Genomic DNA, 27,202 nt, shown 5'->3' with positions numbered 1-27,202 from the left:
TGTCCCTGAGGCTGCCTCATGTCTGTCCCCAGATCTACGTATGTGGCTGGAATCAAAGGATTAAGAGATCAATCTTTCATCATATGCCATCGTATGGGGAATAGAAGGCGGCCGAGGACTTGGGGAAGTGACAACGAGAGTGAGAAAGCAGCTATGCTGAGGTAGGAACAGCAGAGCTGTACTGGCAGAGGCGACAGAGGGTGGAGGTGGTGCTGCCAGGATTGGCAAAAACGAGGTGTCTGCATCCACACGCTGAGCATCCTGGACAGGATCCAAACGCCGGAAATGGGGGTGGCAGCTAGGTGTGAATTTCAGCAACAGCACCACATGCATCCTCAGGAAACTCTTGTCCTATCTCCTCTACTGGGCACTCAAAGGGACAGGGGCATCTAAATTAAGGATCCTGAGCAAGAAGGAGAAAAAGTAACAAAAAGACCAAAGGCCATGGGGGCTTCAGGTTGGCTTGCAATTCCTCAAAGGGGGAGAGGGAGAACATTTTTCAGGAGCACACTTTGTTTGGGGGGGTATGATGGGCAGGGGGTGGGAGTGGGTCTCACCGGGTAGAAGCAAGGCATAATGACACTTACCTTGAGGCTAATTCTTGGTGGAAGCAAGACTTGCATAAAGAAGGGACAAAAGGTGAACCTTAGAAGCATCCCCTTGACTCTGCACCACTCCTCAAATTCAATCACCTCCCTCCTTCGTGTCACATGCCTGCTCTCCCAGACAAGGACCCAGAAGGGTGAGGTCCCTGTGCTGATGGCCTCCAGTCCTCAGCTTTACCCACCACTCAGGTCTCCATGGTCTGAACTCTACCTGCCCCCTGCGAGGAAACTGTATTGGGCAGGAATATCACTGACTCCTTCTAATCTGAAGACCTGATTGATAATTTATTCCACTAATGTGACTTGAGTAGGTCTCTTTCCCGTGGTTTCTAGGACCCGTCCTCCATCATCCGAAACTCCCTTTGCCCTAACACTTGCTAGCCACCCTGCTGATGAATAATTTTTTGGTTCCTCCAACAGCAGCCTGTCTACTCCATTCAAATATCCTGTCTTTCTCTTACTTGACAATCCTTGCATGAGTAAATGCCATCCCTCCCCACCCATAGTTTCTACTACCAGCTCCATGCAGAGGCCTGACACATGGTTCCACTGACCTGACCCTCTTCTTAATTTAAAACTCTGTGCAACACGTGGAGCTACAATAATGAATGAAAAAGGATGGATTTTTTCAGAGAACTGCAGTCTGGTGTGTCAGAGAACAAAAGCCATTGGGTGATTTCACTTCCATATTTCAAAGGTACCTCAAGCTGACAATGTACCAATGAAAATTCACTGTCATTTCTCCTTACGTATATTTGGAAACCAAATGCCACAAATTTTAATATCTCCTTAACACTTGAAGCTACATCTTCCTGTTTATCTCCAGTGCTATCCCTGGAACTCGTATTAACTCACCTGGACATCTCTACGGCTTCCCAATTCATAAACAGTTGCAGCCTCTTCCAACATGCTCTCTGGTGATCTGGTGATGTTTCTATGTTTCAACTACGCTCCTATCCATATATAAAATGTTCTGGTGGTTCTCACTGTGTCATGACCAAATTCAAACATGTTAGCAGAGCACACCCTGACTTTCTCCTGGTAATGTTCCCAAACACATCACTCATTATGTTTTTTTGCATAGTCTTTATGTCAACCAAGCCAAATCATTTGCAATCTCTTTGATAGAAAAGCAAGAGTAACATTTGTCTTTGGGCACTGCAGTCCCAGAGCCTGGAAGCTATGTCATACCTTCCTCCTAAGTGCTTGGAGACCAGATCTGGTTTTCCCTCTTGGGTGTTTCTCTCTTGCCTTGCTTCAGCAGAGTTCAGGGGCTCTTACTTCCTGAAAGCCATATGTTACCTTTATTACGACATATATCACATTGCACCCCCTGTCTCCCCAAGTAGGATATGAGCAGGTTCTCTGAGTTTTATTTATTTACCTCCAGTGCCAAGCACATGAATAAATAAGTAACTGATAGATGAACCACGTGATCTTTAAAATTCCTGCTAGCCCTACAATGTACTTATTTTTAAGTTTTGATGCCATGTAGAATATTTTGTAATTCTTAGAAAATAAAATAAAAACATGGTTCCCAAAACGTATCAAAAAATCTTTCACAACATCACAGAAACTCCAGTATGACTCAAAATATTTTTAGGAGAAACGTTCTTGTTTGCCATGGTTAATAAGTCTAAGATCGGAAATTGGGGAGAATTGCATCATCCTCATAAAGATCAAATTTCTTTCAGGGCCATATCAACACATAAAATATTATTTACTTCTATTTATTCTTCAGAAACAGCCACTTCCAAATCCTACTGCTAAAGACTAAAGAAATAGTCAAGTAGTCATCCTTGGGCTTTTATTAACCCATACACCACAATAAGCAGATCTTAGAACTCTGTCTCTGGAGATCCTGTGTAATATCTGGCAGTTAATGTTTCTAAGTCCTGTTACACAACATCTCTGGCTTCCTAGTGTCATCCAATGGATTGATGTGTGGCTAGACTAACCTAATATATTTCTGCTTGCTGCTCTCACTTCTGCAGGCTATTAGTAACGGACAGGCTGAAGGAGTATTTATTATAATTCAGGTTTCCATTTAAATCTTTATAGTTTGAGTGTTTATATGCATATTTTTACTTATATAGTAGTGTAATAAAAGCTGTTCTTAATATCGCTATAGTTTTACTTGCAAATGATACTATTCTATTCCATCTTCTAATGTAGGATTTATGATATCTGTAACCTGAAACAAATAAAATGAGCAAAAAAAAAAAAGTCAGAAATTCTCTTGGATCATTTGAACATTCTCCAATGTAAATAATTATTATTAATGTAAAATGTTTTTAAATATTTATTCCATTTGCTGTTCTCTGGTCACAAACCTATAATCATTGTGTAGATAGATGATGATAGATGATAGATAGATAGATAGATAGATAGATAGATAGATAGATTAAAAAAGACCCATGGTAAACACTGAATAAGACACTGCCTCAGATCAGGATGCTACACATACCTAGAAATATTTAATACATCAACATGTAATGCTACAGAATAACATATAATAAATAACACTGCCAAATCTGGGGGGATAGTCCATAAGAGGAATGACACAGGAATTTAAAGCAGAGGAAGGTCACCAAGGATAAGAAGATCTGGGAAAAAATATTTTATGAGAGAAGTAGAACATTTTCTCTCAACAGGGTAAAATGCAAGGAGAGCTGCACTTTGGATGATTAATGATGAGGAACCTGAGAAAAATATGGCAAAGGGTGGTATAGAGCTTCTCAGAGAAAACAAAAAGTTACTATATGATCACACTTCCCTTCCTTCAGTTCTGGCTCCTTGGTTGCCATGACAACCACCACGGTAATTTTGAAATAATACAAAATCAAAAGAGGGAAAAGCAAGACAAAGTAATCATTGATTGAATAAACAACCAGTTGGCAGGCTGCACTTAGCTTAGGACTACAAGTGCCCACTGGACATATTTCTTCCTACTCTGGAAACAGATCTAATCATGCTTCTTGTCCAAATGCTCATTAAAGGTTCAAAGGTTTACATTGAAACTAGCAAAGAAGAGTGATTTTAATATATGCCTATTTTTTTAAAAAATATTTATTTATTCATGAGAGACACACAGAGAGAGGCAGAGACACAGGCAGAGGGAGAAGCAGGCTCCCTCCTTAATATATGCTTACTAAACAACATTCCATTCATTGTCCTGAAAATTTCGCATGCCTGGATTTGTTCAACTGTCACCCTAACTTGACAGCTTCATTCTGTTGTTCTCACTTTCCAGGTGAGAGATCTGAATGTCACCAAAGCCACCTGACTACCAACTGGTGCAGCAGGATTTTAATCAGACTCCCTGTGGTGAGATACTTCCTTCTAAATCACAGCTTTTATTTTGTTGTAGAAAAATCTTTGGAACACCAGTTAAAAGGCTCTACATAGGGACGCCTGGTTGGCTCAGTGGTTGAGCGTCTGCCTTTGGCTCAGGGCGTGATCCCAGAGTCCCACATCGGGCTCCCCACAGGGAGCCTGCTTCTCCCTCAGCCTATGTCACTGCCTCTCTCTTTTGTCTCTCATGAAAAAATAAATAAAATCTTAAGAAAAAAAAAAAGAAAAAAGGTTCTGCATATGTGTGACTTTGTGCCAGATCTTTAGTATTCAATACTAATAATTTTCCTATACACATAGTCTCTGCTAGATGATAAAATACAGATAAAATACTTGGGCCCAAGAGCCAATTTCATTTTGAAGTTGTGTGAGTTTTTTAAGTTAATCAACTAGTTAAGAAATTGATTTCTTTATGAATGATTCAAAAGTAATAGGAAAAAACTTAGTTGTCAATTTCATATGTTGTTGTTCAGATCATAATGAAGTTGAAGATAGAGAAAAATCCATGTTTTATAAATCATTAAGTTATTTACATGTTTACTTTTGGCCCTGAAACCATCTCCAACTTTTTTATTGACTGAGAAATAAAATATTATCTTGAGTTTTTACTGGCACATTTGAGTAAAAATATGGTACATAGATGGTAATTCTCAGGCACTGCTGATAAAAATATATATATATATAGTTTCTAGGCTAAAGAACTCACAATATGTTGGGCAGGCAGTGTGGGGAGGTCTAACATTACAATGGAAAGATTATGAATGCCCGAGTAGGGATAAACATAAAAAGTACCTCACAGAGAGGGTGGACTTCATGTGGGTTGTAAACCAGAAACTGGAATTTGCTAAATGGGAGAAACTTTCTAGATGGAGCAAGTGTTCTCAGAGGCACAAGCGGTGGTACATTGGGTGTTCTGAGTGTGGTTCAAGATGCTCAGAGTTCTGGCACTGGAGCATCCAGAGATGAGGCTAGACAGGGAGGGAGATCACAAAACACTCTGTATGTTGTACTAAAGACTTTAGATTGTACTCTGCAGACAAAGAGTTGCCAATAAAGAATTTTCATTAGGCCAGCTTCACAATTAGGTGTGAATTTTAGAAAGCCCATTCTAGTAGATGTTTGAGAATTGCGGGGCTGGCGATTCTGAAGTAGGAGCCCAAGCTAAAAATCTGTTCTTCAGTCTCATTGTTAGTGTATAGAAATGCCACTGACTTCTGGGCATTGATTTTGTATCCTGCCACACTGCCAAATTGATGTATGAGTTCTAGCAATCTTGGGGTGGAGGCTTTTGGGTTTTCTATGTAGAGTATCATGTCATTGGCGAAGAGGGAGAGTTTGACTTCTTCTTTGCCAATTTGAATGCCTTTAATGTCTTTTTGTTGTCTGATTGCTGAGGCTAGGACTTCCAGCATTATGTTGAATAGCAGTGGTGAGAGTGGACATCCCTGTCTTGTTCCTGATCTTAGGGGAAAGGCTCCCAGTGCTTCCCCATTGAGAATGATATTTGCTGTGGGCTTTTCGTAGATGGCTTCTAAGATGTTGAGGAATGTTCCCTCTATCCCTACACTCAATACCATGGACTTTCTTCGGAGACTTAGAACAAATTATTTTAAGATTTGTGTTGAATCAGAAAAGACCCCGAATAGCTAGGGGAATTTTAAAAAAGAAAACCATATCTGGGGGCATCACAATGCCAGATTTCAGGTTGTACTACAAAGCTGTGGTCATCAAGACAGTGTGGTACTGGCACAAAAACAGACAATGATCAATGGAACAGAATAAAGAATCCAGAAGTGGACCCTCAACTTTATGGTCAACTAATATTCTATAAAGGAGGAAAGACTATCCATTGGAAGAAAGACAGTCTCTTCAATAAATGGTGCTGGGAAAATTGGACATCCACATGCAGAAGAATGAAACTAGACCACTCTCTTGCACCATACACAAAGATAAACTCAAAATGGATGAAAGATCTAAATGTGAGACAAGATTCCATCAAAATCCTAGAGGAGAACACAGGCAACACCCTTTTTGAACTCGGCCACAGTAACTTCTTGCAAGATACATCCACGAAGGCAAAAGAAACAAAAGCAAAAATGAACTATTGGGACTTCATCAAGATAAGAAGCTTTTGCACAGCAAAGGATACAGTCAACAAAACTCAAAGACAACCTACAGAATGGGAGAAGATATTTGCAAATGACGTATCAGATAAAGGGCTAGTTTCCAAGATCTATAAAGAACTTCTTAAACTCAACACCAAAGAAACAAACAATCCAATCCTGAAATGGGCAAAAGACATGAAGAGAAATCTCACAGAGGAAGACATAGACATGGCCAACATGCACATAAGAAAATGCTCTGCATCACTTGCCATCAGGGAAATACAAATCAAAACCACAACGAGATACCACCTCACACCAGTGAGAATGGGGAAAATTAACAAGGCGGAAAGCACAAATGTTGGAGAGGATGCAGAGAAAAGGGAACCCTCTTACACTGTTGGTGGGAATGTGAACTGGTGCAGCCACTCTGGAAAACTGTGTGGAGGTTCCTCAAAGAGTTGAAAATAGACCTGCCCTATGACCCAGCAATTGCACTGTTGGGGATTTACCCCAAAGATTCAGATGCAATGAAACGCCGGGACACCTGCACCCCGATGTTTATAGCAGCAATGTCCACAATAGCCAAACTGTGGAAGGAGCCTCGGTGTCCATCGAAAGATGAATGGATAAAGAAGATATGGTTTATGTATACAATGGAATATTACTCTGCCATTAGAAACAACAAATACCCACCATTTGCTTCAACGTGGATGGAACTGGAGGGTATTATTCTGAGTAAAATGAGTCAATCGGAGAAGGACAAACATTATATGTTCTCATTCATTTGGGGAATATAAATAATAGTGAAAGGGAATAGAAGGGAAGGGAGAAGAAATGGGTAGGAAATATCAGAAAGGGAGACAGAACGTAAAGACTCCTAACTCTGGGAAACGAACTAGGGGTGGTGGAAGGAGAGGAGGGCGGGGGGTGGGGGTGAATGGGTGATGGGCACTGAGGGGGGCACTTGACGGGATGAGCACTGGGTGTTATTCTGTATGCTGGCAAATTGAACACCAATAAAAAATAAATTTATTAAAAAATAAATAAAAATCTGTTCTAATAACTTGGGTAAAAAACAATATTAGGAGCACCTAAAATTAGTGCTGAGGTAGAATGATCAGGTGGAGATTCAAAAAATCACCAGAAAGCACTTCTGTGGTACATGAGCATAAAGTAGAGGGAAGAATGGTGGATATAATGGCAGGTCACTGCTTGGCAGAGCAGGGTTGGCTGTGTCATTATCCCAAATAGGAAACACAGAAGGAAAACCACAGTTTTCTGAGGAGAAAATACTGATATTCTCGAGTTTGAAGAGGAAATGGGACCTGCAAGCGAAAGCAGCAGTGTGTCGGGAAATAAATGGGTGAGAAGTATATCCTTCCATATGTTGACACTATGGCTAATGTTTGGAACACAAATGTGACTCACTTCCTTATGAATCTCACAGTGTAAAGGGAGAAAAAAATATGTAAATAGATAATTACAATGCAATGTGAGAGAGCAAGGAAAAGATATAGGTACACACACACACACACACACACATACTGGAGTGGAATGGAGCCATCCTTCTGTGTTGAGACAGGAAGAGGAAAGGTGTAAAGACAAAGTGAACAAGAGAGTAGCGTTTAGAAATGATTCATTAATGTTCTCACCACAGAGAAGAAATGATAATGGTGTGAGGTGATGGAAGTGTCAGCTAACAGGACAGTGATAATCCCTGATGGATATATACGTGGATCAAGCAATGTGGTACACCTTCCACTTCTACGCCACGTTCTAGGTCAGTTCAAACAAACAAATGTTTATCAAGCAGCCTCGAAAGGCAGAATACTCTTTTTAAATAACAGATCAAACTATGGCATTCCCATATTCCTCAGCTTTCAATACTTACTCATTCTCTTAAGATTTAAATTAGACTTGCTATTATGTAATTCAAAGCTGCACCTAGATTGGTTCTGACTCCCTCATCTTCTGCTACTTCATTTGAGTGAGAGGTGAGGACTCAGTGAGTAGGAAAGAGAAAATCAAATCTATTTCATATGATGTGGACTTGGGTTTCTAGGGGAACCATAGTGCTGTTGAGCAATCACAAATCCTAGGTTTAGGGAATGTTCCATATTCCGTCTTCATCTGGGGTGTGGAATCGATGAGCTCAAGGCTGGACATCATAAGTTCAACATCTGGAGTGCATTTAGGGGATGCCTAGTGAGTAGCTCTGAATGCAGAATTGGATCTCTGGAGACAGAGCAGTAACACAAATGAAAGGATACCAAGTACCCTAGGTTTAAGAATCAATGAATCACTGCATTTCTTGGTAAAATAAAAATTGAGTCAAAGTAATGTTCTTCCTTACTGTGAAGATATCTCTAAGTTTAATTTGTCATTTTAGTTTACACAGGAAGTACTTCATAGGAGTTAAGGCAAGTGTTAGGGTCAGACTGCAAGGACTTTGATTTTTCTGCTGGACTTTGTAAACTGAGTGATGCTGGGTAAGTTTTTCACCTTTTCTTGGGCTTCTACTTTCTTCTTTCTATTAAAGGAAAATAATTATATACAGAACTGATTTGGTGGCTTATCTCAATGGGGTTCAAAGAAGAATAATCTTACTTTATTTCATTTCCCACTCTAGCCTTTGACTGTGGTAGAATTTCCTTTCCCTGTTAGTAAATGAGAGCTTGGGAGGCTCCCCCAGGTTTTTAATTCCTAAGACACCACTTGTTATGAACAGTTAAGACTCCCTTTCTGATATTCCAGCCATTTCAAAATCCAATAGTCACATATCATCACATTTGACCCCTCCCCTCTCCATCCCTAACAGATGTCTCTAAGAGAGCCCTGCAGAGGGAGAGGGGAGACATGACTTCCTTCCCTTCCTTCCTTCCTTCTTCCTAGCTTCCTCAAACCTCTTATCTCCTGCAACTATCTGGCTGAGTCACAGGTTAAAGGAAAAGGAGCAGAAGTTTATAGATTTAGCTGTAGAAATTAGGAATTATCTCTTGACTATTGAGGAATCCCTGTGAGTGGCAGGCATTTAAATAATGGTTCTCACACAGAGGTCACAGTGATGAGAGCGATTTGGACTCTTCTTCAACTTGTCCTCTTTGACTCATGCCGTGAGACCGCTCTCCTAAGTCCACTAGATTTTACCTCCCTGATGGTCCACCTGGCTGGGCAGGGACCACCTGGCCCATTGGAAACATACATCTTGCTACGCCAAGACATGAGAGTCCAGGTGTGACCCTCTTCTCCCCTGTATTTCTGCTTCTGTCACCAGCCAGTCCAACCAGATCCTAGCCTCTTAAGTTCTTCAAGTAAGAAGCAGGCAGCATTCCCTTGGCTCACATGTATTTCCAAACCCTTGGGCACAGGTGTCCCAGAACTCTCTGGTCACATGGTGCCAGTTCGTCTCTTGGGACAACTTCCCAGCTCCACTTGTGGGAACTCAAAATTTTTAAGACTCTTTTAAGACTCTTAGAGAATCTCCAACCAGGATGAAAATTCTCCTATTCTAAGACTTTGTGAATTTTCAGGTTTCTTCATAATAAAGTCTGTTGGGAAGTTGTGGGGTGAATTTTGAGGCACAGTCTTGGTCACTTAAGTCCCACATGAATATACCTAACAGTTGTCCTTAGAATTTTAACATTTTTCCTTACTTATTTTTCTCAACTGTAAGGTTTTGACTAAAATTTGCAGGCAACAGAAAACCTTACATCCTGTTATATCTGTAATAATGCTTAAGTGTTTAGGGTTGTCGTGGAGGTTGAAGGCAGTAATGCATAGAGGACCTAAGTAGATTTGCCTGTTATTTTTTTCTGCTCTTTCACAAATCACTGACAATCACATGAACCTTTAACAGATGTATACTTCTGTTACTATAATGTCAAACAAAAGTAAATAAAATAATGATAATTGTCTTGCTGCAGAGCTCTTAAGAACTGAGTAACAAGAAGTTCTGCTGAATATATGAAGTGAAGATTTTGAATCTGTCCCCTCCCTACTTGAGTCAAAAGAAACGATATAGAATTTGGAGTTAGAAAGAGTGGCTGTCATGGTCAGCTCCTCTAGTCACCAGCTACACCAGGCTGTACAAGGCACTTAACTGCTCTGCTAGAGACTGAATGTTTCTGCCTGACCTCCCAAATGCATTTACTGAAAACCTAATCTCCAAGATGATGGTATTAAGTGGTGGGCCCTTCGGAAGGTGGTTAAGTCATGAGGACAGAGCCCTCATGAATGAGATTAATCCCATTATAAAAGGGACCCCAGAAAACTGCCTTTTCCCTTCTCCATGGGAGGACACAGTGAGGAGGACTGTCTATGGTCCAGGACATTGGCCCTCACCAGATACTCAATATGATCTTGGCCTTCCAGCCTCTAGAACTATGAGAAACAAACTCCTGTTGTGTAGAAGATACCCAGTCTCTGATATTTTGTTATAGCAGCCCAAACAGGCTGAGACAGGTTCCAAAGTTCAAATTACTCACCTATAAAACAGAGGAACAGGGGAAACAATACAAATTCGTTTTGAAAAATCAAGTGATCAACATTTCTAAAAACATTTTTAATGGGATATGAATGATTCTACAATTTTAGAATGTTAGAGCTTCAACAGTCTCAGATGACATCAAGTCCCATACGCTTCTTTTATAAATGAGCAAATGGAAGTCTTAAGTGGGTGAAGGACGTGCTCAAGGTCACATGGCTTGTTCTTAATCCAGGACCCATCAGACCTTGGCATTACATAAGTGCCTTGAAGGGGAGATAACCTTCTCTCATTTTAGTAGAACACCTCAAATGTCTTTAAAATGCCTACTTCTCTAATTTCTTTTCACAAAAAATAAAGTACATACTTTCCCTAAGGTATATAGAGAGTGTAAATAGAGAGATATTATCCACATTAAAGGAACAGAGAAAGGGGAAAGGTTAATTTTTTTCTAAGCTTCCAATATCCAAGAATATTTAAGAATGGTTCTTATTAAGATGATTTTGTTTTTAATTCAGCCATAGTCCTTTGTATTTGCTTGACTGTATTTGTCTATTTATCTCCGACTCCTGGAGGACACAAAGCAGGTGCTAAATGACCACTGGTTGTGAACGTGGAGAACAAGTGAAGGATTTCCAATGCTCTCAGAGTCAGAAGCTGTTCCTACCCCTTCATCATTTGTCCCACTGCCTAGAAGTATAACCCCCGTGTTTTATTCCCTTGAAACCAGGAAGTTTTCTCAGGGCTTATGAGTCACCATTTGAAATGCAGGTTGTCCTGACTTGGCTTGAGTACAACTCCCCATCAGTAGAGACTGGTTTATAGGAGCATTTTCCAGTTAGGACAGGAGCTCAGAATAAATATCTACATGAAAGAGACACCAGATGAGATTCTAAGGTGAGTTCTGACCATGGACAAGGGAGGGAAACATGGCAGGTGGAAGCGGGAAAGTGTAATACTGAAAGCTAAGAATGAATTAACCACAATTCTCCTTCTCCATCCTCGGTTTGCTTTTTATTCTCTCATGAGAAACCAGAATAGTCTTAAAATAAGCACCTTTTTTTTTTTTTTTAAATAAGTACCCTTGATCTAGTAACATTCAATTTCTATGTGTCCAGTGATTACCCTAGATCTGGAAGCCATCACAGACATTATCAGAGTGCCATCTAAAGGCAAACAACCCAACAAATAAATCTTTGGGTGCCAGTCAAGCATTCTCTAGTTCAAGGATCATTCTTCCAATGATACAAGCAATAGGGGAATAATTATTGTGGATGATTTATAAAGATCTCAGAAAGACTGCTAGTGGACTAAAGAAATTTTCCACAAACATGCATTATATAACCCAATAAGGAATTTGAGCTTGCTCCAATAGCAAATTCAGAGGTAAAGGAGGAAGAAAAAAAAAAAAAAAGCTTCTTGAAAATTGCACTCTGGGATTTAACCAACAATATAGATATAAGATTGTGGTTAATTTAAGTTTAAAGGTGGGTTAATTTCCTGGTGACCCAGTGTTTGTTTTAGGGGTTCAAGGTAGAATGATTGACACCAGATGTGATCACAGTGGGAGGGTAATGAAAAGGTTGGTAGACACTAAGTAGAGCAGATGAATGGTGACTACCAACATACTTAATAGCAGGTTATTAGCGACCTTTTGTAGTGTCCCTGCTAATTCATATCACCCCAGGCAATGTATTATTTTCCAAAGAAGGGAGCCCCTTCCTCACCCTTACCAGCAGCATAAATTTGGGGAAACAGTTGCTGGTTATTTAACTATTTGGTACCCTTCTGTTTTGGTGACATTTGTTCTTCTAGGTGTTGTTCTGATCATCAAAGGGATGAAGGAGAGGCATCTGGGAGGCAGAGGCTGAGTCAGACTTATGGATAGACAAAAGAATGTGAGATAGGGAGAAGGAAAGAATATTTGGAGGGGAAGTAAATATTTAAATAAAATATTCAGGAAATCTGTTTTTTGATATTTGAAATAATTACCTAACCCAGCTCCTTGAGAAACCTTTAGCAAAATTTGCCTTGTGGATCAGGGACTTGGCTATGATATTTGTGGCTTCGGTATGGAGGGATGAAATGGTTCCCAACAGTTTATAAACAGGCCCAAGGTGAGAAAAGAAGGCTCACAGTGTCCTATCTAACAGATCACATATATATTATCTTACTTAGTCCTTGCAAAATCAGATCAAAGTCATTGTAATAAGCACCTGGCAGACAAGAAATCTCAAGCACAGAGGGGCTAATTGTTTTGTTTTCATTAGTAGCTGGAGAGTATCCTAACTGCAGCAAAACACAGGCTCACCTTACTTCCCTAACCTGTTGCCAGACTTCCCAGAAGTAAAGTCTTAGCTTTGTGCTGCCTGGCACAAAAGTTGTGCTCCCCTTACTGTGTCCCTCGGAGAGGGTCCCCTTACTGTGTCCCTCAGAGAGGGTCCGAGGTCTGTGGCACTCGGACCTGTCACCACTAACACACACCAGGGGTTGTCCCACTTTGGCACCCGCGGTCAAGAAAGTGCAATAAAGAGAAAAGACATAGAGCTCTTTCTGAAGTTTAATTAAAAAAAAAAAAAAGCCAATAGATGCTATTTCTACTTAATAAAACAAAATATATAAGGAAATGTTTGCAGGCGGGAGGAAAAAGGGTGTCACTGCACTTGCAACTTTTCTAAGTTTGAAATTGCTTCACTATTTTCATTAGAAGTACAAAGAAATATCTATATTTCTTCAGCTTCTGTGGGGGCAAATATACAAAATGAAGATGACTGAGGCCTGTTATGATTTCAATATTTGAAACAGTCATTTACTCTTTTGTTACTAGCTGACAACACAGAAATTGAGTGAATTAGTCTTTTCCTATGACAAATATGCATTATGATGTACTTGACAATATATTATTTTTATGGAATAAAAATGGACTCATAACATAAATTATAAGCAGTGATACTATTGTTACTAATATTGATGATTAACGTGATGATGATGATGATACCAATGATGAAAATAAAATGTTATAATTAAGATTTTAAAAATCCAGGGCAAATGTTTTGCTTAATTATTATATGAGGGAAAATGTTGCTGCTGTATGAAAGATGTTAGACTATAGTGAAAAGAGAAACTCTAGGATCACCAAAAACATCTCAAAACTCCACAATCAAATCACAAAGGGTGAAAAAAAAAATCAATATTTTTAAGAAGTTAAGCCCTGAAGCAAATAATTTGTTGACGGTGGGGACTAATACCTAAAAATTCTTTTATCCAAGTCTCAGCTTTGCTAGAGAGATGACCTTGAGCATAGTATTTACATTTTTAATCTTTTTTTTTCAAAAATCCAAAAATCCAAAAATGGCAATGATATACTACCTATAAAAATCAAATGGGATAATGCACGCAAAGTGCTTAGAACAATGCCTGGTATATAGTAAGAACTCAATAATTCATTATTTTTGTTAAGATGAATATCTTATAATAAGATTGTAGAAAGCAGGAATCACTGCCTAATTATACCATTATTTCATATGAATTAATTTTGAATGACTTACATTTATTTATTGTTAAGCCAGATAATTTCACAGAGAAATTTGGGAGAGAGGTGTTTTATCTAATAAATAAATCCAGATACTTTCACTGAGAAAGAAGCTATTTTTTTCTGTAAATATGCAGGATACACATATAAGAATATTTTGCAAAAGAGGATCCCCTTTCTCAGTCCAACTATCTAAATCGTAGGCATCGGTAACCTCTCTTTCAATATCTTTAAAAGCAAACGTATCACTTTCTATTATTTTATTCTCCAACATAAGTTAGGACACAATCACCAAATCACTGAGGATAGCTACCTCAGACATTTCCACCTCTCTTTCTCTACATGCACACCTGATGTGTCATTACATCTTTTAACTTGCTCTTTCACTACTGTGCCACACACGCTACTCAAATCTTGGTTCTCACAATTTCTTCCGTGCAGTGGGAATTATTTTATCTTCATTCTCTGTGCTTTTAGTCTGTCTCTACTCCATCCATCCATTGCAATTCAATTTAAAATATTAGCACATTTCTGACCTTTCCTGAAGTTATGTCGGTGTCATTCACAGAGGTTACAGAACCATTCACTATCTGAATCCGATTATTCTTCTGGTCCTTTCAACTTCTCTCCTTTCAAAGTCACACATCTACTTTCTAAATGGTCTTGACTACCTACCATACATGTTACCAGCTTTTTCATACCTAGTATCTTACTCCTACCTTCTTGGATTATTCAGCTCCACTCATTCATTCATTTATTCATATCCAAGTATTTATTCAAATCAATTTTTTTAAATGTCAATGAATGCTAGGCACAGTTAAGGCACTGGAAATTTAAAGGTGTAAACCAAAGTTCCTTCCTTTTAAGAAGTTTGGTGTTGACAGAGAAAAAGAATATTTCTGTAATGGACTCTTCAGGGGCATGGTAGAGCTATGGCTGAGTAAGCATGGGCAGACACACATCTATGCGTCTCCCTCTGTCTAGGTCTCCGTCTATCCCCATCCTAGGGATGGAGGGAGGGCTGTGTGGGGAAATGCCATTGCAGTACAGGCCTCATCCAGTGGCTCCCCCACTTATCCATGGTACTCATCACACTGGTTATAAATACAATTTCTTCAAATACACTAATTTCCTCAAGAACAGAGTCTATATCTCAACCTTATCTCAGCATTTAGAATAGAGTCTGAACCAATTATGGGTCAATATTCTTTTATTTTTGTTGAATGGATCTACAAAACAATGAATCAGAGGTTCAAATGTGATCTCAGGGAAAATCACGCCACATGTTAAGTAATGTCAGTATTTTGACTGCATCGCTAGGTAGAAAAATCTATAATGATAATGTGTCTAGTGCTGGTCTCTCATGAGGAAACTAAAGCTAGGACATTAAGTAAATTGCTATCGCCAAAGTCACATAAGAAAGTTTCCAAGCCAGAATCTGAACTTAGCCAAAAGCTAGCACTAGGGCCCATGTCTGACCACATTTCATAATACTAGTATATACGTGTGTGTACTTACATATATATATGTGTGTACATTACACACACACATATATATATGCAAGTCCATATACTATATGAAACTATGCAAAAACTATGACTATGAGAAAAATGGGCTTATGAAGAAATGGAGAACTAAAGACACATACAAATAAACTATAGTAATGATTTGGCACATTGCTAATACTTGCTGAAAGGAAATAAGTATCTTCCAACATCTTTTAAAAGAAAGACCTAAAATAAATTCTTTTTAGCTGAATATGTATTAATACTACAGCTTCAAATTATTAAGGAGTTAAAATTACTAATATTTTTTCCCTGATGAGGAAATATAAGTCACATTGAAAATAGTCTGAAACCGGAACACCTGGGTGGCTCAGCAGTTGAGCATCTGCCTTTGGCTCAGGGCGTGATCCTGGTCCTGGGATTGAGTCCCACATCGGGATTCCTGCAGGGAGCCTGCATTTCCCTCTGTCTATGTCTCTGCCTCTCTGTGTGTGTCTCTCACAAATAAATAAATAAAATTAAAAAAAAAAAAGCAAATAGTCTGAAAACAGTGAGAATCTCTAGAACATGGGTACTTTATAGGCATAAAGGAATGAATACTTCATCCAAAAATAATGAGAAAAACATACCAAATCACATTTTTTAAAAATTTTCTTTATTTATTCATGAAAGACACAGAGAGAGAAAGGCAGAGACCAAGGCAGAGGGAGAAGCAGGCTCCAGGCAGGGAGCCTGTAGAGGGACTCGATTCTGAGACTGGGATCACCCTGAGCCAGGGACAGGTGCTCAACCGCTGAGCCACCCAGGTGTCCCCAAATCACATTTTTCCCCCAAATCACATTTTTTAGAGTGACTTTTACCTTCACAGAAGTCGGGCTTTACTGTGGATTACTCTATGTTCTAGAATAGAACATGTAAGTTGTTGTTAAAAGAAAAACCATATTCCAATTTGAAGCCTAGGCAGTGAAAAGTTTAGCACAAAGAACCTAAGTGCCAACCTTGACATTTCTAACAGAAACCTAACTACCATATTTATTTATATAATTGCTACATCTCTCCTATGCTAGGGGGTCATAAATAGTTCAGATGGAAATGGTATCTGGATCGTTTTTTTTCTAGAACATGTGGAAACAGACCAAAACAAAAGCAAAACTAAGAGCGAATGGGACTGGCAGAGTCAGGAAGTGCAATATAGGGCCTGGATATTCGACAGCCTGGAGGAGCAGCAAGGAGAAGGGAGTGGGAGACACACTGCCAGGGAGTCGTCAAGAAAAGAGGTGTGCAGCCACTGGCAGTAAATGGAAAATGCTGGAAGGAATGGGTGGCAGGCAGAAGCAGAGGAAGAATCCAAGAAAATAACAAATGGGATGGTCTAAGTGAAAACCATATAAAAGGTAAAACAGCTGTCAACCAAACATCAGCATGGTTGTATTACTGTTTAAATGCTCATTGTCCCTTAATTTAAAATTGAGCTATAAATACAATTTGAAAATTATTATTAAAAGATAGTAATAAAGGCAGCCCGGGTGGCTCAGCGGTTCAGCGCCGCCTTCAGCCCAGGGTGTGACCCTGGAGACCGGGAATCAAGTCCCACGTTGGGCTCCCCGCACGGAGTCTGCTTCTCCCTCTGCCTGTGTCTCTGCCTCTCTCTCTCTCTCTTAAATAAATAAGATCTTAAAAAAAAAAAAAGAAATTCTTCTTCAATAAAAAAAAAAGATAGTAATAAACACCTGCAACAAAAACTACGAAGAATTTTCTCACCAGTTAGCCAATTATCTATGGCAGAAGGTCTCTGCAGAGCTAATTCATCCTCATGCCCATGGAAGCCCTCGACTTCGGACTTTACTTGCCATCTTGTGACAACTGTCTTCTTTCCTAGTTCCCTCAGCGCAGCCACTGACCATTCTACAAATTCTACTTTGTTTGCCCGCCCAATCTGCTACACTTTCCTCTCACACAGCATCAGAAAGTACAACAGTCTGGGAATATCTTAAGGTAGAACTGATTTTCTGTATCACAATTCTCTCTGAATCACTTAGAGAACCTCCTTGGGACTTTGAAGTGCAAATTTCAGGAGAGAAGTTCCCAGGGAATAAAAGACTTCTGATTTGGGTTCTGATCAATAGAGAACAGAACAGAAGTGACATATTCATGACTAACATGTCCTCCTGCTTAAAAAAGTCAAGTTTAGTTCTTTTGTGGGTACATGACTTGCTGATTGTCAAGAGTCCTACTATATTATTATCACTCTGTAATTCTTGTGGTAGTCTAGTTGAAGGGAGGTGTCTGAAAGTAGTCGGAAAGGGAAAATGCCATAAGGATGTACTGAGGCAGAATTTCAAGCAAGTCAGCATAGCTGTGAAAATGGTGGGAAGCTGGCCAAGTGAGCAAGCAAGAACAGACAGCAGAGCTCTTTTGAAGCAGAGGCATCGGGCAGATACACCGTGAAGAAGCAGAGGCTTCCAGAGTGCCAGGTTCTACAAATAGCTATTATTACCACAAACAAAAATACCACCATCCCATGTACATCTTCAGGAAGGACTGCAAGTCATTACTTTGTTGCGATTTCAGCCATATTTAGGCATAAGGATGGCATTCACATAAAATCAAATGATATATCTACAGACATATGCAAACATCCACATAGAAGGAGACTGTCAATTTACGTGTAGGAACGTCAAGCTGAAACGATTTGGTATTCTCCATTTGGAACACAGGTATTTTAAAAATTTCAACTGATAGACTCAAAAGTATAATGTTCTTCTTCCCAACAATGAATCCTTACATTATTTGTTTACTTTCTCTATCACTCCCCAAATTTTAAGACATTTTAGTTAATGACATGCTACCCTAATTTCTTTGTGCTCCTATCACAAATTAGCACAAATTTGATGTCTTAAAACAGCACAAATTTATTATCTTACAAGTTCTGGATGTCAAGTCTGAAATGGGTCTTACTGAGTCAAAATCAAAGTGTTGGCAGGGCTATGTTCCTTTTCTGGAGGCTCTAGGAGACACTTCATTCCTTGCCTTTTTCAGCTTCTGGAGGCTGCCTGCATCTCTTGGCTCATGGGCACCTTCTATCTTCAAAGGTAAGGGCCGCTGGAGTCTTCCTCACATCATATCCTTCTGACAGATTCTTCTGCCTTTTCCTTCTGCACTGAAGGACCCTTATGATTACACTGAGCCCATCCAGATTATCTGGGATAATTCCCTTATCTTTGGGTCAGCTGATTAGCAGCTTTAATTCTGTCCATACCCTTAATTTCCCTTTGCCATGTAAAAGAATATACACACCGGTTCCAGATTTCTAAATGAAGACATCTTTGTGGGCCATTATTCTTTCTACCATGATCTAGCCTGTGGCCCACCAAGATTCAAGCCCACCCCACACACAAAATACATTCATCCCATTCCAAGGCACCCAAACATCTCAACCCACTACATATCAACTCAAAGTTCAAATCCCATCAGCTCAACATCTGTATCAGCTAACTCAGGTATGGAAGAGCTACTTCCCAGTGGCACAAGTTCTCTCTATCTGTGAACCTTTAACTCAAGACACATCTTCCCTGCTCCCAATACACAATGGTGAGGCAGGCATAGGGTAACATTTATAGACATTTTTTCTTAGAGGGGGAGAAAAGTAGAAGGAAAAAGAATTCCAACAGTCCCAAGCCAACTGTGAAATCCATCTGGAAAACTGCACTTGGTTTCAAGGCCTGGAAATTATCTTCTGTGATTCTCAGCTCTACTTCTGGGCTCCAAATCCCATCATCTGGGCTTGGGGTTGTGCCCGCTGAATCAGCCTTCCTCTTGCATGAAAAGTAGAACATGCCCAGGGAGCTGAGAAGTTTTATCAGCAGGTTTCTTGCCTGTAGATATTTGGTGGTCTTACCATTTTCTTTCACTTCATTCTGTCTCCTTCAGTTCAAGATGGCAACATTTCTGCTGATACAACATTCTCAACAACCTCATAAGTCTCCTGTGTATATCACAAGATCCACTCTATTAGCCAAGAGTCTCCTCCACAGGTCTTTTCTAGATAATCCCATGTCTATTTTTGGCTTCTGCTGAGATGACTGAAGAGATTTATGAGTCACACACTTAATCATTTGAAAGAGCCTTTTGTGAGACTGAATATTTTGATGTTTTTATCTTTCCATAGGATTAGGAAAAGGTTGGCTAGCTCTACCTTCATTTTTTTCTCTCTAGAGCATGTCTTTTCAGCCCCATCCCAAGATCCCATAAATGTCAATGGGATGTGAATCTCTTAATTTTAGAATCGTTGGTAATCTAACAAATCATTAAGCCTCAATTGCTTTTGTTTAAAAGTTCTTTCTCCAATCTGTCTCTTCCCTCTTGTTTCTTCCTAAAGCATCAAGAAGAAACCGGGCTGAATCTTCAATACTTTCCTTGAAAATCTCAGTTAAATACTCAAGTTCATTGCTTACATTAAATTCTGCTCTCCATTGGCCCAGGGTGCGATCCTAGAGACCCGGGATCGAATCCCACGTCGGGCTCCCAGTGCATGGAGCCTGCTTCTCCCTCTGCCTATGTCTCTGCCTCTCTCTCTCTCTCTCTCTGTGACTATCATAAATAAATAAAAATTAAAAAAAAAAATTCTGCTTTCCATATAATTCCAGGACACAATTCTGGTAAGCTTTCTGACTTGAGAACAAGGATTCCTTTTCCTCCTGTTTCCAAATACATGTCCCTCATTTTCTTGGGAGTCCTCAAAATTGGCACCTTTCCATTCATATTTCTATCAGCACTTTGCATATGACGACATATGTATCATTTAAGGCATGTATGTTTCCACACAATGCTCTTCACTTCCTCGTGAGTCCTCCTTGGCAACGTTGTGAATACCCATATATCTATTAACAGTCAGTTTAAGGCAATACAGGCTTTTCCTATCATGCTTCTCTTCAAAAATTTTCAAGCTTTTGCCCACTGCCAAATTGCAAAACCATGTCCACATTTTTTAGATGAGTTTTGCAGCAGCATTCTACTTTCAGGTAGGAAAATCTGTATCTGTTTCTATCACTACTATAACAAATTATTATAAACTTAGATGATTTAGACAACACAAATGTATGATGTTACAGTTCTTAATGTCAGAAATCTAAAATGGTTCTCACTAGGTTGAAATCCAGGTGATGACAAGGTTGTTTTTTCCTTTCTGCAGGTTCTAGGGAAAAATCCACTTTGCATTTTCCAGTTTCTAGGGGCTCCCCACATTCCTTGGTTCATGGTCCTTTCTCCCATCTTTAAGGACAGAAGAGGCATTGGATTCTTTCTTACATCATACTGACACTGACTCTTCAGCCTCCTTCTTTCACACTGATGATCTTTTGTGATTACAGTGGGCCCTCCCCGTTGATCCAAATTAATGTCCTTGCATTAAAGTAATCTGATTAGCATCCTTGATACAATCTATTATCTTAATTCCCATCACCATGCAATGAAATATATTCACAGATTCCAGAGATTAGGTCATAACCATGTTTTGGTGGGGGGAGGGTGGAGAGGAATTACTCTGTTTACTACAGTCTATCTGATTTTCACTATCTTATAAAATATAAACTCATCGTATGGAGGACAGAATCGTGTACAATGTTTATATATAGTACATATATCTTGTTTTTTTTTTTTATAAATTTTTATTTATTTATGATAGTCACACAGAGAGAGAGAGAGGCAGAGGCAGGCAGAGGGAGAAGCAGGCTCCATGCACCGGGATCCCGACGTGGAATTCGATCCCAGGTCTTTAGGATCGCGCCCTGGGCCAAAGGCAGGCGCCAAACCGCTGCGCCACCCAGGGATCCCTATTATCTTGTATATACTGCATTTCTACAGTACATTTGTTGAATAAATGTAGTGGCAAATACCGCCTAGTGGAAATTGCTATTCTGTGCATTCACTTTAAGAATAGTTGTATGAACTATACTTAAGTAGCTATAATGGCATACAAATTCTAAAACAGGGAAACACTTTTGGTCAAGAAAAAACACTATGGGTTGCTTTCCTGATAATTTCTTGATTTTTTTGCATAGAAATGAAACAACAATAGGCCTCAAACAATATGCAAATTGCTATGAAAGATAATATTTTTTAAAATTAGGTAATATTTTCTGAGGCAAAATACAGCAAATGTTTATAATATGAAATGTATACTTCTTGAGGATGCAATGGTAAGTTAAACAGGAGAACCTTCTAGATTATTTTACCAAGAAGCTTGATGACTCCAGATACCCAGAAAAAAAAAAAAAACATGACAATGAAGATAGAACATATGCATTATTTTTTTCTTTTGGTTTGTTTTTTATATGTTCCTCTTGCTTAAATGCTATAATTTCTCTTTAAGACTATCTAAGTGAAGGGTAGAAGCTGGCCCTTTGATGCTGGGACTACTGTGTGACTGGGTACAGAGTTGATGTTATTGTGATTGATAAAGGCATACCCTCAGCTCCTCCATAAGACACCTTTGTGCAAATTAGTAAGCACTATTGACTTCAGGATACAGCTCTGCCCCAGGGCATCTGAATGTAAATGGGATCAGCCCTTCCTTCTCCTTCAGCTGAGTGTCCTTGAGGTACACAACCGTGCATAGCAACTCTGGAGTATGGTGCTGGTGATCAGAAGCAACTGGCATCACAAGAAAAAGCCAGAGACATGTGCAAGGAAGGAGGAATAATTGTGGGAGACCCAGGAGACAGAAATGGAAGATTTCCCTTGAGTATTTCACATATGAGCCTCAGGTTTCGAGTCACAAGAACATTTTACACACAGCTGACCATGTCAATCACAGCAGATATTTGAGAACAGGAAATGAATCACACACCTCAGGCTCCGATGGGTTGAAAGGGCAGAGTTTTATAACACACTAGAGGGAGAGGAGCCACATCATTACCTCTTTGGTCATTTTGAATGGAAAGACATTTCAGACAACATGAAAAAGATTAATTTTTAAATTCATATGCCAGCTAATGGTAAAATGTGATACAGTATTGCCCCCTTAATTAAACTTCTTAATATAACTGTACTAAAAGTGCTTGCAATGTGTGATGTAATTAAAGTCATACCTCTAAGCTTTGAAGGTGTATCAGCACAATTGTTATATAACACATAAACAAGCAGTAACTTAACTTCTACACAGAGTCATAAACCTGGGCAGCAGATTTTATCTAGACCTTTGGTATCTTCATCTTTAAAATGAAAAGGCTGAATGAGGTGAACTCCAAGCTCTCTTTCAGATCTAAAGAAAATACACATCTACAACAGAAATATGCCTGAGTCTCCATGTGGTCGAGTCCCAAATGTACTGTAATCAATCTCATGTGCCAGCAATTAACCACTAAATAAATATAAACAACTAAAAACACTTTTCTCTGCCTCTCCAGGAAACAAGTTGAAGAAGGCATTCTTTCTGTACAGGAAACTTCTTAAAAATCTTCCTTCTCCTTTGTTACTGCCTTCAGTATTCTCTGCACAGATGGCAGCTAATCCTGGAAATCCTCTCTCCCACTCTCAACTTCTCTCCTGAACACCCACCAAGACCAAATAGCATTTTGTCTCTCTATTCCTCATCCCTCCCCCTAAGTCCTGTATTGTATAGATCAGATGAACTAAGTCACAGGCTGGGTGGATGAAAGTAAGGAATATACAAAACTGCCCTCACATGAATATGTCAGTGTCCATTACACACTCATAATTTTGTTCCTGCTATGACTCTCAAATTTTTTATTTTATTTCTTAAAAACTAAGCCCCCAAAAGAAATGTGAGAGGGGGTTCAAGATGGTAGCATATGAAGACCCTGAACTCAACTACCCCATGGATACATCAATTCCACCGTTAGATATAGAACAATCTTCTCTGAAAAAGACCAGAAAACTATCCAAATAGCTCCTCTACAACAAAGGATATTAAGAGGTGAGAAGAAGCAGAGACACGATTTTGCCAAGCAGGTGAAGTGGGAAGAATCTCACACATACAGAATATATTACTGAGGAACAAGAAGTCTGAGCCCTACATCAGGCATTCTAACTCATGAGACCTGCACTGGAGTGATGAGTCTTCAAAAATTTTGGGTTGGGATGCCTGGGTGGCTCAGTGGTTGAGCATCTGCCTTTGGCTCAGGGTGTGATCCCACAGTCTGGGATAGAGTCCCACATTGAGCTCCTTGTGGGGAGCCTGCTTTTCCCACTGCCTATGTCTCTGCCCTTCTCCTTCTCTTTATGCCTCTCATGAATAAATAAATAAAATCTTTAAAAAAATTTTGGCTTTAAAAACCAATGGGGCTTACATACAGAGACGCAAAGGGTTGTAAGAAACAAACATCCACGCCCAGGAATCCTAGAGAATTCCAAATAAGATAATCCCAAACAGACCTACAGCATAACACATTATAGTTAAATGCCAAGAGTTAAAGATAAGAAAGAATCTTAAAAGCAGCAAGAAAAAAACAACTTTTGGCCACCTGGGTGGCTCAGTCAGTTAAGTGCCTGTCTTCAGCTTAGGTTATGATCCCAGGGTTTTGGGATCGAGTCCTGCATCGGATTTCCTGCTCAGCTGGGAGTCTGCTTCTCCCTCTACCCTTCCCCCTGCTCGTGATCGTTCTCTCTCAAATAAATAAATAAAATCTTAAAAAAAAAAAGAAAAAAATTGTTACATATAAGAGAAAGTCCAGGGCAGCCCCAGTGGCACAGCAGTTTGGCGCAGCCTGCAGCCCAGGGCATGATCTTGGAAACCCGGGATCGAGTCCCACGTTGGGCTCCCTGCATGGAGCCTGCTTCTCCCTCTGCCTGTGTCTCTGCCTCTCTCTCTCTCTCTCTGTGTCGCTCATGAATAAATAAATAAAATCTTAAAAAAAAAAAAAAAAAAAAGAAAAAGAAAAAAAGAGAATGTCCAGGAAACCACCAGCAGATTTTTCAGCAGAAACTCTGAAGACCAGACGACAGTGTCATGATGTTTTCAAAGTATTGAAAGCAAAAAATGTTTTTAACGATGAATATTCCATCCAGCAAGGTTATCATTCTTAATTGAAGGAGAGTTAAGTTTTTCTTAAAAACTAAAAGAGTTCACCACCATTAAATTGGCCTTATAAGAAATGGCAAGAGTGGGCATTCTTGTCTTGTTCCTAATCTTAGAGGTAAAGCTTTTGGCTTTTCACCATTAAGTATGATGTATGAGCTATACATCATGAGAACTACTCTAAGCTGAAAAGAAATAGCATTGATTGGTAGCAAGAAAGCATATGAAAGTAAAAATCTCATTGGTAAAAGGAAATACATAATAAAGACAGTGGATTAACTATTTATAAAAGCTAGCATGAAGGTTAAAAGACAAAAGTAGCAAAAATAAAAATAACCATAACTAAAACAATTAGTTAAGGGATACACAAAATAAAAAGGTGTAAAAGCGGACATCAAAAACATAAAACATAATGAAAGGTATATACATACAGTTTTAGAATGCATTCAAACTTAACTTGCCGGATGCCTGAATGGCTCAGTTGGTTAAATAACCGACTCTTGATTTTGGCTCAGATCACCATCTCAGGGTTGTGGGATCAAATCCCACACAGGGCTCTGTGCTCAGCAGGGAGTCTGCAGGAGATTATCTCCATCCCCCTCCTCCTCTGCTCCTCTCTGCTCACACTCTCACTCTAAAGTACATAAGTAAAATCTTTATAAAAATATTTTTTATCAACTTATAATAGACTAGTATATGTGAACTGATAAGCTTCATGGTACCTACAAAGCAAAAACCTGTAGATACACAAAAGATACTAAGAGTGGAATCTAAACATAACACCAAAGAAAGACATCAAACTACAACTGAAGAAAGCAAGAGAAAAAAGAGAGAGGAACTACAAAACTAGTCTCAATAAATTTAAGAAGATTAAAAACATGTCAAGCATCTTTTCTGACCAAAAATGTGTGAAACTGAAAATCAATGACAAAAAAGGAAACTGGGAAAATCACAAATATGTGGTGATTAAACAACATTCTGCTGACCAACTAATTAATCAATGAATACATTAAAAAAGAAATTAAAAATACCTTGAGACAAGTGAAAATACAACATACCAAAATCAACGGGATGCAGCAAAAGTAGTTCTAAGAGCTCACAGGCCTATCTCAAGAAACAAGAGAAAAACTCAAATAAATAATCTAACTTTACACCCATGGAACTAGGAAAAGAGAAACAAATAAAGCCCAAAGTTAGTAGACTGCAAGAAACAATAAAATCAGAGTGAAAAGAATGAAATAAAGACTAAAAAGACAAGAAGAAAGGTAAATGGCTTCAAAGAGCTGGGTTTTTTTTTTTGAAAAGATAAACAAAACTGATAAACTTATAGCTACACCCACAAAGGAAAAGGAGTGAGGACTTAAATAAATAAAATGTGAAATGAAAGAGAGGTTACAAGTGACCAAAGGAATACAAAAGATCATAAGAAGCTACCATGAACAATCATACACCAACAAATTGGATGACCTAGAAGAAATGGATAAATTCCTAGAAACATACAGTCTTCCAAGACTGAATCATGAAGTAGAAAATCTGTATAGACCATTTGCTAGCAGGGAGATAGAATAAATAATCAAAACCGTCTCAAAAAGAAAAATACAAGATCAGATGGCTTCACAGTGAATTCTACCAAACATTCAAAGAAAATTTTAATAGTTATCATTCTAAAACTTGTCGAAAAAATTGAAAAGGAGGAAATACTTACAAACCCATTTTATGGGGTCAGCATTACCCTGAAACCAAAATCAGACAAGAACATCACAAAACGAGAGAAAAGAAAGAAAGAAAGAGAGAGAGAGAGAAAGAAAGAAAGAAAGAAAGAAAGAAAGAAAGAAAGAAAGAAAAGAAAAGAAAAGAAAGGAAAAGAAAGGAAAAGAAAAGGAAAGAAAAGGCCATTACCCTTGATGAACAGAGAGGCAAAAATCCTCAACAAAATATTAGCGAACTGAATTCAGTAAAAATGATTAATATACATACACCAGGATCAACTGGGATTTATTCAAGGTATGTAAGGATAGTTCAATGTCGACAAATTTATTCACAGAATATACCACATTAACAAAATGAAGGATAAAAATTACATGATCAACTCAAATATAGATGCAGAAAAAGCATTTGACAAAACTCAACACTCACGATAAAAACTCAACAAAGCAGGTATAGAGGGAATGTAAATCAACATAATAAAGGACATCTATAACAAACCCACAGCTAACATCATACTTAATGGTGAAAGCCAAAAGCTTTTCCTCTAAGATTAGGAACAAGACAAGAATGCCCACTCTTGCCATTTTTATTCAACATAATGTTGGAAGTCTTAGCCGGATCAAGAAAAAGAAATAAAAGGCATCCAAATTAGAAAGGAAGAAGTGAAACTGTCACTACTGGAGGACAACGTAATTCTACATACAGAAAATGCTAAAGACTCCACAAAAAAACTGTTAGAACTATTAAATGAATCCAAATCAATAACAAAATTCTGTTGTCTTTTTATATACTAACAAAAAAAACTATCAATTAGGATAGTTAAGGATCAAGAAAATTCTTAAATTAAGAAAACAACCTCATTTACAATTGCTTC

General features: G+C 38.8%; 1 protein-coding gene across 10 annotated transcripts in view; it reads right to left on the bottom strand.

Moving 5' to 3' along the window:
* NETO1 (neuropilin and tolloid like 1) overlaps positions 1-27,202 on the bottom strand; it is a 130,367-nt gene that overhangs the window by 86,392 nt on the left and 16,773 nt on the right. The window contains exon 5 of one of the 10 annotated variants that reach the window (XR_003126016.3): positions 1,797-1,889. The exons of the other annotated variants lie outside the window; for them this stretch is intronic. The gene's annotated coding sequence lies outside the window, so the exon portion shown is untranslated. The remainder of the gene's footprint in view (positions 1-1,796; positions 1,890-27,202) is intronic. 10 annotated transcript variants of the gene reach the window in all.

This window comes from Canis lupus, chromosome 1, assembly GCF_003254725.2.
Source record: "Canis lupus dingo isolate Sandy chromosome 1, ASM325472v2, whole genome shotgun sequence".
NCBI lineage: Eukaryota > Metazoa > Chordata > Mammalia > Carnivora > Canidae > Canis > Canis lupus.
Note: the sequence above shows the minus strand (reverse complement) of the source record. Positions and strands in the feature narration are given on the sequence as shown.